This window comes from Rhagoletis pomonella, unplaced genomic scaffold, assembly GCF_013731165.1.
Source record: "Rhagoletis pomonella isolate Grant_MI unplaced genomic scaffold, Rhpom_1.0 Rhpom_scaffold_00008, whole genome shotgun sequence".
Taxonomy (NCBI): domain Eukaryota; kingdom Metazoa; phylum Arthropoda; class Insecta; order Diptera; family Tephritidae; genus Rhagoletis; species Rhagoletis pomonella.
Window position 1 is genome coordinate 29,303,855 of NW_023458562.1, and position 11,453 is coordinate 29,315,307.

Below are 11,453 nucleotides of genomic sequence, written 5' to 3' on the forward strand. Positions count from 1 at the left end.
TACGACCGGTATATTTTTGTCTAAAAAGTTTCAAGCGCGAATTTCTTATAAGGTTTTCGTGCAATTTTTTTTTTTAAATTGTGGGTCTATAGAGCATGCCTGAGGCTATCTTTCGGAGAGCTAAAGATGTTTCTACATTAAATCTATATATCAACTTTTTGGGCTGAAAGAAAGACTTGAGGCGCGATTTTTCATAGAGAATTTCGATGTGTGCATGTGTGATTTTTTTTATTTTTTTCCCCGCTCCGTTCTCGAGATATTTGGAAAACTATTAAATCCATTTGTTTTTGTTTTTGTGCTGTAAAGTTTTTAAAAATATATTAACAGGTGGCAACCGTCTTTAAAACTTTTTTCAAAACCAGGACTGTTTTAGTTACGCTAGCTAGCCATTTTATCAATGAGAATCTACTAAACTTAGCTCACTTCGTTTCCAGTTCTCGATTCCTATTCGTCTTTAATGAGGAACTTCTAATAAAAGGATAATCATTTCTATTTCGATTTTGTCAGGTTTTCGATTTGGAATATCAACCAATCAGAAAACTAATCTAGCCACACTCTGTAGGTGGCATACTGACAAATTGTCAAATACTCAATTTGCTTTTAAGAATAAATCCCAATTGGCCAAATATGCCACTCTATGTTTGCAAATTTCAACTTATTAGCCCCTCAGAGTTTGCATAATTTTGATCAATTTCAAACAATTTTTGACATTATTTGTAATATTATTTATCAAGTACTTAGCAGTAAATTTTAATGGCAATTAATAACGAGCGTGTTGTTATTAGTATTATATAGAATTTAATTGCAACCAGAAAACAAAGTGCGTGTTACTCGAATGCAAATTTTGTTGTTGTGAAATATTTCCAAATAATAATTATGTACATTGCATATCTTCCCTGTGTACATGTGTGTATACATACATATAATAAATGTAGTTGAAAATTTAATTTCATGTTTATTGTGGATACACAATTTCTATAATTGGATTTCATCGATTTTCAGATTGAAGTGTAATAATGCCAGAGTGTGCACTTACGCATGCAGGCAAGCGCACAAACACACCCAGCCTACACCCCCCATACATATGTACATACATACGTGTGTGGCAGTATTTAAACGCACAAATGTATGCCTCAATAGCAGTGAGTGACCTCAACGCACGCAAACAATTAAACTTTAATTTAGAAAGGTATGTAAAATCAAATTGCTCTATTTATTTATTTGTATATCTTCCTTTGTATGGGTGCATATATACTTATACTTATGTATATATATATAAAACCACACATTCATTGTCGCCCGAGAGGTGTTTTACAAGCGGTGACGGTCTTGGATTTGCAATATGTTGTTGCATTACAGTTATTAGTTTTGTTTTTGTTGTATTCCACCGCTGGGCAATGTGCTTTGAAGTGGTTACTTTTCTGTAAATAATACGTACCTACCTACATACATACATATGTACATATGTAAATACATTTGTACATATTTTCTGCAATTTGCGGATATTGTTTGCACCTAGTATAACCAATCGAGCGTTTATGTACAACAGCCAATACTTTGAGTGCCACTTACACGCTGCACTAATGCTCTACACCTCTCCTCCAATCCCTCAATAGTCGTACGACTTATACGCAGCATTGCATTTCGTAGTGTCCACATTGCACACTTTTAAAGTGTCGCTTCACACTCATTTTCTCCCCTTATGCGGCCATAGTCCAAGCTGTCTTTCAACCTATGTCCCGGCGAGCAGTTTTCTTGCAACTTTAGTGCACCTCCAGCCCCCTCTACACCTCTGATATGCGGCAATATGTTTTCCAACGACGTCCCTTTTCTCCTCTGCTCCTTCCATTTTCTTTAGCTCAATATTCTTATGAGTGTCAAATATGCCATATAACATTCGTACTTATCTAAATTGCTCTTGTACTGTTCAAATATTTATTCGTACAAATTAAAAAAATTACTCGTATGTACATACAAGAATTGGTTCAGTGGATTCTCTAGTACTCACTCACTTGGGCATACCTTTATACAAACGTGTTTACATACAGTTCCGGACATTAATGTCTACATGCCCAAAATATTGGCCCTATGTACATACATATTTAGTAAAGTTTATGCTGCCATAATTCTTCGAGAATTTTACCCAACCTATCCGAAATAGCAGGGCTCTTCGTTGCTCTCTCGGTCTTCATAATAAACAAAACTAGTTATAAACTTTTTCCGCGACCCAGTCTGGTATTGGGTTCCTGGAAAATGAGATCGCCTGCATGCGAAGAGTATCCATCAGTATCTATTGTACGATCGCGTGCTTAAAAAAATTGTCGTCGAAATTACAAAAAAATGTACAATGGTACTCTTTTGTACAACCAATCGTGTGATCCTGCCTTTAGAGTCAACACAGAAAAACCCGAACTGATGCAATTTACGGCCATGAAAAAAGTCTCTAGCTTTCAATTACCAAAGTGGAATGGCCAAATACTACATTCCTTATACGAGAAAAATATCTGGGAGTAATAATTCATAGATCTTAATTGGAAAATCCATGTAAAGTTGTGCTCTGAATGAACGTTCACTCCTATATCACGGTTTCTCTGGCAGGCAGTCTTGTAGAACCAGTAAAAAAGTTACAAGTGAGCAGAGTTCAGAGGACAACATATGCCGCGTTTGCAGGCGCAATGAGAGCTTGCCTTACGAATGTTCCCATAGACCATCAAATGTTATACAACTCTTCACTGCCGGCCGTAAGGCTCATATGACCGGATTCATGGAAAGAACGATCGCGCATAGTAATATAATTTCACGATTGCAGTCCAAAGTAAGCCCACGCACCGTTTATACACTATCTGAAATAGAATTCGAGCTGCCCTTCGGCGTACTCCTTTCGTCGCAAGCCGACTTGGATAAGAAATTTGATACATAAGTCTGCATACGTCATCTCTGCACCGATGAATTGAAAATAGAACGCAGAAGATCCATCCATCTTCCTGACCTTGTGAGTTTTATTCGAGAAAGAAGTATTTGCTATCGCTGAAGGCTTTTATATTTAAACCGTCGTAGTTGACGTCACCCTCAAGGCCAGCGTGTCGACATTTCCTCGGACCACCGAGTGCCCACTATGACTCTGGCACGTTATTTCAACTAAGTCTAGGCTGACTAAGAAGTGTACAACTCTTATGAATACTTATAGTAAGTAGTCAGTTTTAAGTATATTTAGCTTTGGTCACAGATCCCCGGAACATTCCCGGAAATGAGGCTGCTAATAGGTTAACAATGGAAAGTTTCACATCGACCTCAATGGGGGACCAGACCTCAACGCCAACAGGAACTAGATACAAAGAATTTTTTTCTCAACAATCTTAAAAAAGCAGGTCATAGGTAGCGCATGCTATATAGTTAATGAAATTAATTTGGCTCTTATACAACCCCAATTGAAGAGTAAATTTATCACGAAACTCAAAATCTGATGTTGCGGGGCTACTACCAGCTCTCACTGGGTCTAAGTCGATTGGCAAAAACGCGAAAAGTCTGTGCATCACCTAAAAGAAATTCTGTAAAACCTGCAGGAACGAAAAAGAACAGAAGAACAACAGCTTTTGTGCGGATGGTCAGCTCAAGTGATGAGCAGCATTACCAAATTTGGAGCATAGCAGATGAAGATGGAATATGGCGATTGAGTGGAGAGAAAACGAACATTTGCTTTGAACGCCACTGGGGGCGGGGATAGGCAATGGAAAAGAGACTACGACAAATGCAAAGATAAGTATGAAAATGCAAAGAAATAATAAACTTGAAATAAAGAAGAAGAAGATTGACATGGAGTTGAAGGTAAATATAAGAAACAGATAAACGTATACAGGTACAGAAAAAGATGAACGTATAGGTAAAGATAAAAATACAAATAAAAATAGAGATAAAGATAAAGATACAATAACAGAAAAAAATTCTGATAAATATAGATAAAGATTACGATTAAGAAAACAAATATATATATATCGATAAAAATACGATAACGATAAAGATAATTAACAAAGATAAAAATATTAAGACGATGGTAAGGTAAAGATAAAGATTAAGGTTATGATTATGGCTAGGATTATGATTAAGAGTAAGATAAATATTAAAGGGACTACGCGCACTTAGTGTTTTCTATTAAATTTATTTAGTATAAATTTGTATTCATACCCACTGGCTTTCATGTACCTAGCTTTCAAACCAGCATCTTGACGTAATTTACGATCATTCTGCGCAGCTAATTCTTCTATTGAATTTTGTCTTTTTAACCGCTCTTGAAATCGGTTTCTCTCTAAGCATTATTTTTTCCAAAAACTGCCGTTGACAGACTCGCTGAACCCAACTAGGAATACCCACATTTTTGCTATTTTATTCACTAGGCATTGTGTTCTTGCTTGTCACGTATAACAAACCACAAGAAAATTTATTTTAAAGTTCACATCACCTACCCGTCCAAATTTCTATGTCCGTAACTGTAATCGCCTGCGTATTCGTATTCCAAATTTTTACTGTTTTTTTTTTTTGCTTTTTAGACTATTAACATGATTTGTTTACTCTACTCTACTCTGATTTGGTTTGGTGGGAATGTTATAGATTTGTATGAATCGAATGTACATACATACATATGTACAAATGCATAAGGTTTCTTGTTGCGGCTACAAAAGCTCCTACCTCTACATATCAGCAAAGTGCTATTAAAAGTGTGGTATTGCCTCAATTATTTATTATTAATATTTATTCGTGTTGGATCTTATCCTTTTGACATGAGTATTTGTTGATCATCGTACAGTATTCTTTTTATACATATTGAGACACTTTAGAAGGCGAAATAAATACACATGTACATATGTAGATATTTTGTAATGCATCGTGTAAGTTTCTAAGCTTATAAAATATTTAATAACTTTATAATAATTAGAATAAGGGACATGGGTTCTTTGGTTTGAGATAAGTCCTTTAATATCGTGAAGTTATAGCAGCTAACAGTGACTTGCACCGTAATAACTGGAATTCTTTGTGGGTGTCATACCTAAGCATTTTGCCTCGCTCGCTAAATTTTAAAAAGCTGCGCTGAGAAACGTTGTTTTTACTCCAACGTACAGTGCTAATTTTTCGACAAACTTCGTTCAAAAATGTACTTTTTCTTTAATATTCCGACTTTCACTATGCTGGTAACAATATTTTTATAAAGCCCATGTCCTGTTTTTAAAAAAATGAATATTTTGTTATTGCTGTTGTTATTTAGACATGCAGCTCGTATTAAGCTTTCCAACAACGGATAGAAGAAATCACAAAAATTCGTTTCGTTTCGAGCCACTCATAGAGGTCCGTCATTCTGCACGAGTCTTGCGACGATCCCAAACTTAGACATGGGTAGAGGCAGCTTATCTTCTCGGCATTGACGTGCTGGTGTCTATACAGCTTCCCGTCTAGGCTTTGCGGCACTGTTCAAATGTAATTTGTGCTGATTTACGTGAACTGGAGCACCACAGTTAATGCCAAATCAGTGGGTGCATGAGTTAGAGACATTCGAATAGAGTTCTGAAAAAAAAAGAAAAAAAATCGTATAATACATATTGGTCGCACAAGAATAAGGAAATAGGCCGGTGTTTGAAATCAAACCCTGTTATAAAAGCTTACATTTATAAATAGGACAACGAAACAACCTTAGAAACCGTTTTGCCGAAGCAATGATATCATATTCAGCCTTATCATGAGTTTTATTTTCCCCGAACCGGTTCACTTTTAATTTTTGGTTTCCATGTATTTACTTGGGACGGAATCAAAATTTTCGGGTGAATTTTTTTTCGGGCGAAACTCAGGATAGGGCAGATTACGTAGAGTCGGTAAAAAACCAAAATGATATGATCTAGGCTCAGCGATAGAATAGTTGCAGCAGAAGTATAGAGCTATTGAGGCATATTCACAGTCGAAATAAAGTTGATTCTAAAGTTAGCTAAAGCTTTCTTGACAGATATTTCATTGAAACTTAGGTCAAAAGACTGCCTCTTTAGAGTCGAGTTTACCTTGACTATGAATATGCCCCATTATTTTCTTCAGGGTGCATAGAGAAAATTTTGACGATAATGAAAAAGGCGATAGGTACTTATAATGTTCCTACTTTTCAACTAGCCCATAAAGCATTCGTGTCGCCGTAGCCGAGTGCTTAGATGTGCTTAGCAACATCAAACAAGTTTTTCTCACATAGCGCTCGCCCTTTGGCAGACAATGGCAAACCCCCGAGGGTACTTCTGCCATAAACAAGTTGGAGTAGAAGTGTAGATCTCTCTCACAACATCAAGAAGCAGAACCCGAATTTGAGGAGAAGCTTGGACAACCACGTACAAAACGTTTAAGGGCCAAACATTTTCATTTACTGGAATCAATATCGGATATCTTCGGTGATACTGCAAAACGTTCTATGTCACTTATTACCTCTGGTGCTTAATTGATCTATTATCCGTATCCGATCGCTTCTGGCAATCGTTCATCGTTCATCAGCCAAAGATAGATAGTTGTGTCATTCGTTTATTAGGGTGTAACAATTTGCAGATGCATTCCGGTGCAAGTAAGAAACAATCTAAGTGTCAAGGGTACTAATAGACATAGACCGTTTTGCAGTATCACCGACGAAATACTGTATTCATCCACCATCAGGGTAGGCCCTATGATATAATTTTAAAACTATTTAGGGGCTTCCCCTTAAACTGTAAAAAGCATTGAAAACTTCGAAAAACTCAAAACTTTTATTGAGAGGTCAAGATTTGTATGAAATAAAAAACCGGTTTGTTCGATAAAAAGTTCCGGTTTATTCGCTATTCGAAAAACATGAAAACGTCTATTTATATCCAGAAACGAAACGGTGAAAACCGGTTTGGAGAATCCGAGTCAATTATCCTACAGTAGACCAATTAACTCAAATTAAATCTTAACAATCTAGCCTCACCTAAAGTTCGGAGATTTACATACTCCTAGATCGCTATTTGCTAATTTAAATAGGCAGTTTTCGTTTTTAAAATCGCTAAGAGCATTAGTTCAACGGTTCCTTTAGTTATTTTTTGTATGATGGGAAGTTGTTCTCCGACAACTCATTTTAGAACTTCACGCCAGGCTTTGTAGGTTCTGAGCACACTTCCGCCTCAAGTTTTAGTATATGCCAGTGTGAACGCTGAATCCCACAAGGTCTGTAGATTTCGGTATGGAGATTTAACTGTATGTTCAGCCTCCTTGCTTGCTCTGAAGGGAGTTGTACATATCCTGTTTTTATATGCGTTACAAATGCAACAGACAATAAATGAAAATGGATGTTTTTCCCGAGCTCAAGCCACTTTATTTAAGCCTTGAGCATGCTGCTAAAGAATGCAACAGGAGCACACCACAAGCGAAGAGGAGAGCTTAGGAGAGAAGAAGAACAAATAAGTGCAACGTAATTTCTGAGAAGAGACAGGCAAAAAAGCTTTTAGGACGATGCGAAAACAAAAGATTGAATAAGATACATACATAGGCCAACTCTTATAGGTCATTGCTGATTAAGAGTCACAAACTCGGCCTCTGATCTAAGAATTCATGCGGTTTTTGTTAAAATGCAGCTAAAACTTTTGCGCTCTTGCGAATGCAGTATCGGGCACAGAGGAGAAATATCTCGGATCTTTAAGCTAGCAGTCAAAACAGATGCTCGATGTCACCAAAAAACCTATTGAAGTTAAGGGAGTTCGGGCTTAATGAGAAGTTGTAGGGAGTAAGATATCTTCTAGCCAAACCTAAACAAATATCTACCTACAGATATACATATATGTATATACGTGCATACTTTTTAAGCTGACTAAGAACCCCTGAATCAATCATTTGTCACTGTAAGTATGAGCTGAGCGCACGTCTTTACATCCGCAGGACTATAAATGCATTTACAAATTTTTACATGCTATAAAAAGCAAAAACAGAAATAAATTATGATTACAAACTCAATAACAACATAAAATCATAAAAAAATACCACAAAATATTGCAAAGTAAAAATACATAAAAAGGGAGAGAACACTAGTTAAACAAATAAACAAATAGAGATAAAATGGAATGAAACCACAGTGAGGGAAAACAAGGAAGCAACCCAAATGTCAACGAGAATAAACAGGCAACAAATGCATAGTATAAAAACAACAAATACGCAATTTATAAAAAGTCACACAAAAAATAGAACAATAACGCAGTCCACTAAAAATATACCAAAGCGCATCAGCGTGGCAGATAAAGGCAACAAACAACTGACAATGAGGCAAGTGAAGCTAAATATGTGCAAGTGCTTGTACATACATATGTAGATGCAACAACTGGCAGTGAATGCAACAAAAACATACATACATAAGTAAACACAAATGCAAATACGTTTGTATGTATGCATCATAAAATAAACATTGGCAAAGAAATATACAAACAACGAATGACATATCAATTGCATATCACTAGCATGCAATCGTACATACATATGTACATACATGCATCTGTATCTCAAACTGAGCTGCAACGTTGACAGACTCATTGACTACCCGGCTTGGCTGTCCGACTGGCTAACAGAGCGCAGCCAAAGTATGGATGCGACAATTGGCGAGCGGGCATTGAGTAAGTACTTATTTGATGAATAGCATAATGATGAATGGTTGACGATAATGAGCTATGTATGCATGCTATGCTGTGTCACAAGCAATGTTGCCGAATTCACAGTTTGAGGTGTTTTTAGATAAGTTTACAGTTGCTAAATTACCTCCTAGTGCAAATTACAGTTTTTTCCCAAATTACAGATTTCAACGAATAAATTCAAATTTCTCTTTAGATTTTTTTGTAGGTAAATTTTTAAGATAAAAGGGGGCGATACTCATTTGAAACAAATAATTCAGCTGTCCTCTGCACGTCAGTCACCACTGCAAATGTGTAAATAATATTTTCCCAAATCAATTTGAATAAAACAGGAAACAAACTAGAGGTTCCAGAACTCTCTGGTATTTTAAAGTACTAAATTTAAGGTAATCAATCAAATGCTCAAAAATAATAATTAAGAAAGCAATTTACGACAAGTAATTTTGTAGCAAAAAGCAAAACCGACTTCAATCCTCATATAAAAATTGAAGAGTACCGTTAATTTCATGGCTAACGTGATCCAAAGGTATGCGGTAACATACATACATTAAAAAATTAATAAAATATTCCTCATTTTTTTAAGTGGGTTAAAAAATTAAAACCTACCATTTAACAAAGTCTATTTTCATTTAATTAAGCATAATTTAAATGGTTTGTTTTATTTTATTTTAAAACACCAGGTTGAAAGAGCTTTGCTCGGAATTCATAAACCTTTAAGAGTTTGAAAAATAAGCTTAATATAACGGATCGTCAATATTTTAACCGACTCATTACCTCATAATTCTATAAAAAGAATTTATTTTCTTGGTTAAATTTCTCAAAAATACGTTTTATTTAATATCCATATTTTATTTTAGTTAAATTTTGCAGAATCGAAAATATCTAAGTGGCATCCTTACACTAATGTCTTAGGCGTACTACTTACTACATAGGCAAAGCATTGTTTAAGAGCTTTCTTTAAGTACTTATAAAAAGTAATACAGAATCTTAATTTTCTAAACAAAAAATTAAATAAGTATATGATGAAAAATTGGCGGCAACCCTATTTAAAAATACTTCTGATTATTATTATGAATATTAAATATATTTTCAAAATACTTTCCATTTGATACCAATATTCTGCTATTTTATTAAGTTTGTAACTAATTTCGAATAGAATATAAGAATATTTTCGGAGATAACGCCTATCTGTATAAGCTTAAAATGCAAAACATTATATATATAAAATTTCACAAAAATTGTTAGAGCGGTTTCCGAGAAATCTGTGGATATTTATATGTATATACATATATGTAAACATTTATTGATATTTATATGTATGTATGTAAATACAAGAATTGCTCGTTTAAAGTAATAACATGAATCGTTTTTTGTCATGTTTAATAAAATTTAAAAAAACCTAATTTTTTTAAATTCTCTTTTTGTTTTTCAACGTTACAGTTTCTTAGTCGAAGCTACCTTACAAGTTTTGAAATAAAACTGGCAACACTGGTCACAAGCGCACCATAGAATTTCGAATGCAGCCGGCATGTGGTAAGCGATAGAATGGTTCTGCATTGGGCATTCGCTGAGCGCGTATCAGTCGGTGCCAACATCGCTGCAATTGCAATTGATAATCAAAATCATTTATGCATCTACATATGTACATATGCATCGGGCATGCACGCACATTTGTCTTCAATTAAACATAAACAAAGAAGGGCAACAACAACAAGAGCATGCATATGCTTTTGATTGAATCGAGTGCATTCAACATTCTAATGAGCCAAGGCGGCGCGCCGTTGAGCAGAAGCGTTGATGTATGGCGGTGATGATGTACGCATTCTGATTAATTTATTACACATTTTCTGATTTTCTTTATTTACACAGCTTTAATAGTGTTTTTGTTTTATAAATTTTGTAGTTTTAATTTAATAACCAAGCCCTACAAAAAACAAGAGTTTTGGTATCCGGCGAGCAGTCTAGTGAATTGTCGGGGCTTTTGCGTGGCTGAACGGAAATCCTTGGTAAAAGTTCATTTTAATAACAACAAATTTGAATATTCGAATTTATTTGGCTATAACTTACAATTCAGTTTTCTCAACTTACTGACATTGTAAAAGAGTTTCACATACAAGACATAGAATTAGATCCTCTTTTTAACGAATTATTAGTCCTGCAAAAATTTTGCGTAGTTTAAAAAATTTTATCTAAGCCATGACTGAAAGTCTCCTGAAGAGAACCAGGATTTTCCGATCGAAAAATATTGATTTCCAAGAATTCTATACCATTTCTACGAAATATTGTTTTTTGGCCATATAAAAGCACACGGAAAACTTTGAGTGCTTTGAGTGACCTCTAAAAATTGTTTGATATCAAAATAAAAAATAGGGGTATACTTTTTTTCGATATAGAACAATCCTAGGGGGTAAGAGCATTACAATTCCGACTTTACTGTTTTTGGACCACCCTAGTGTGCACTCATGTTAAAATGAATAACACGTATTTTCATGAACTATATTTTATTTATATACCAACATTGTTATAATTAAAAACAACCCTAATCCGTTATAAAGAATAAAGGTAAGTCACTTTAAATTTGGTACGCGCGATTTCCTAAGATTGCTGATTACGAATTTGTAACAATTGCTCGATATTATTTATTATCATAAATCAGTGTCCCTAAAAACTCTCGAGTAGCAAGTATAAAACATTCGCCATTACGGAAGTACTACCATTAAAGAACTCGAATTTAGCAAATAAACATCAAGAATGGTATAAGGCTATATCGTCGCTCCCAACGAAGAGTAGCACATCTCAAATTACCGTGGA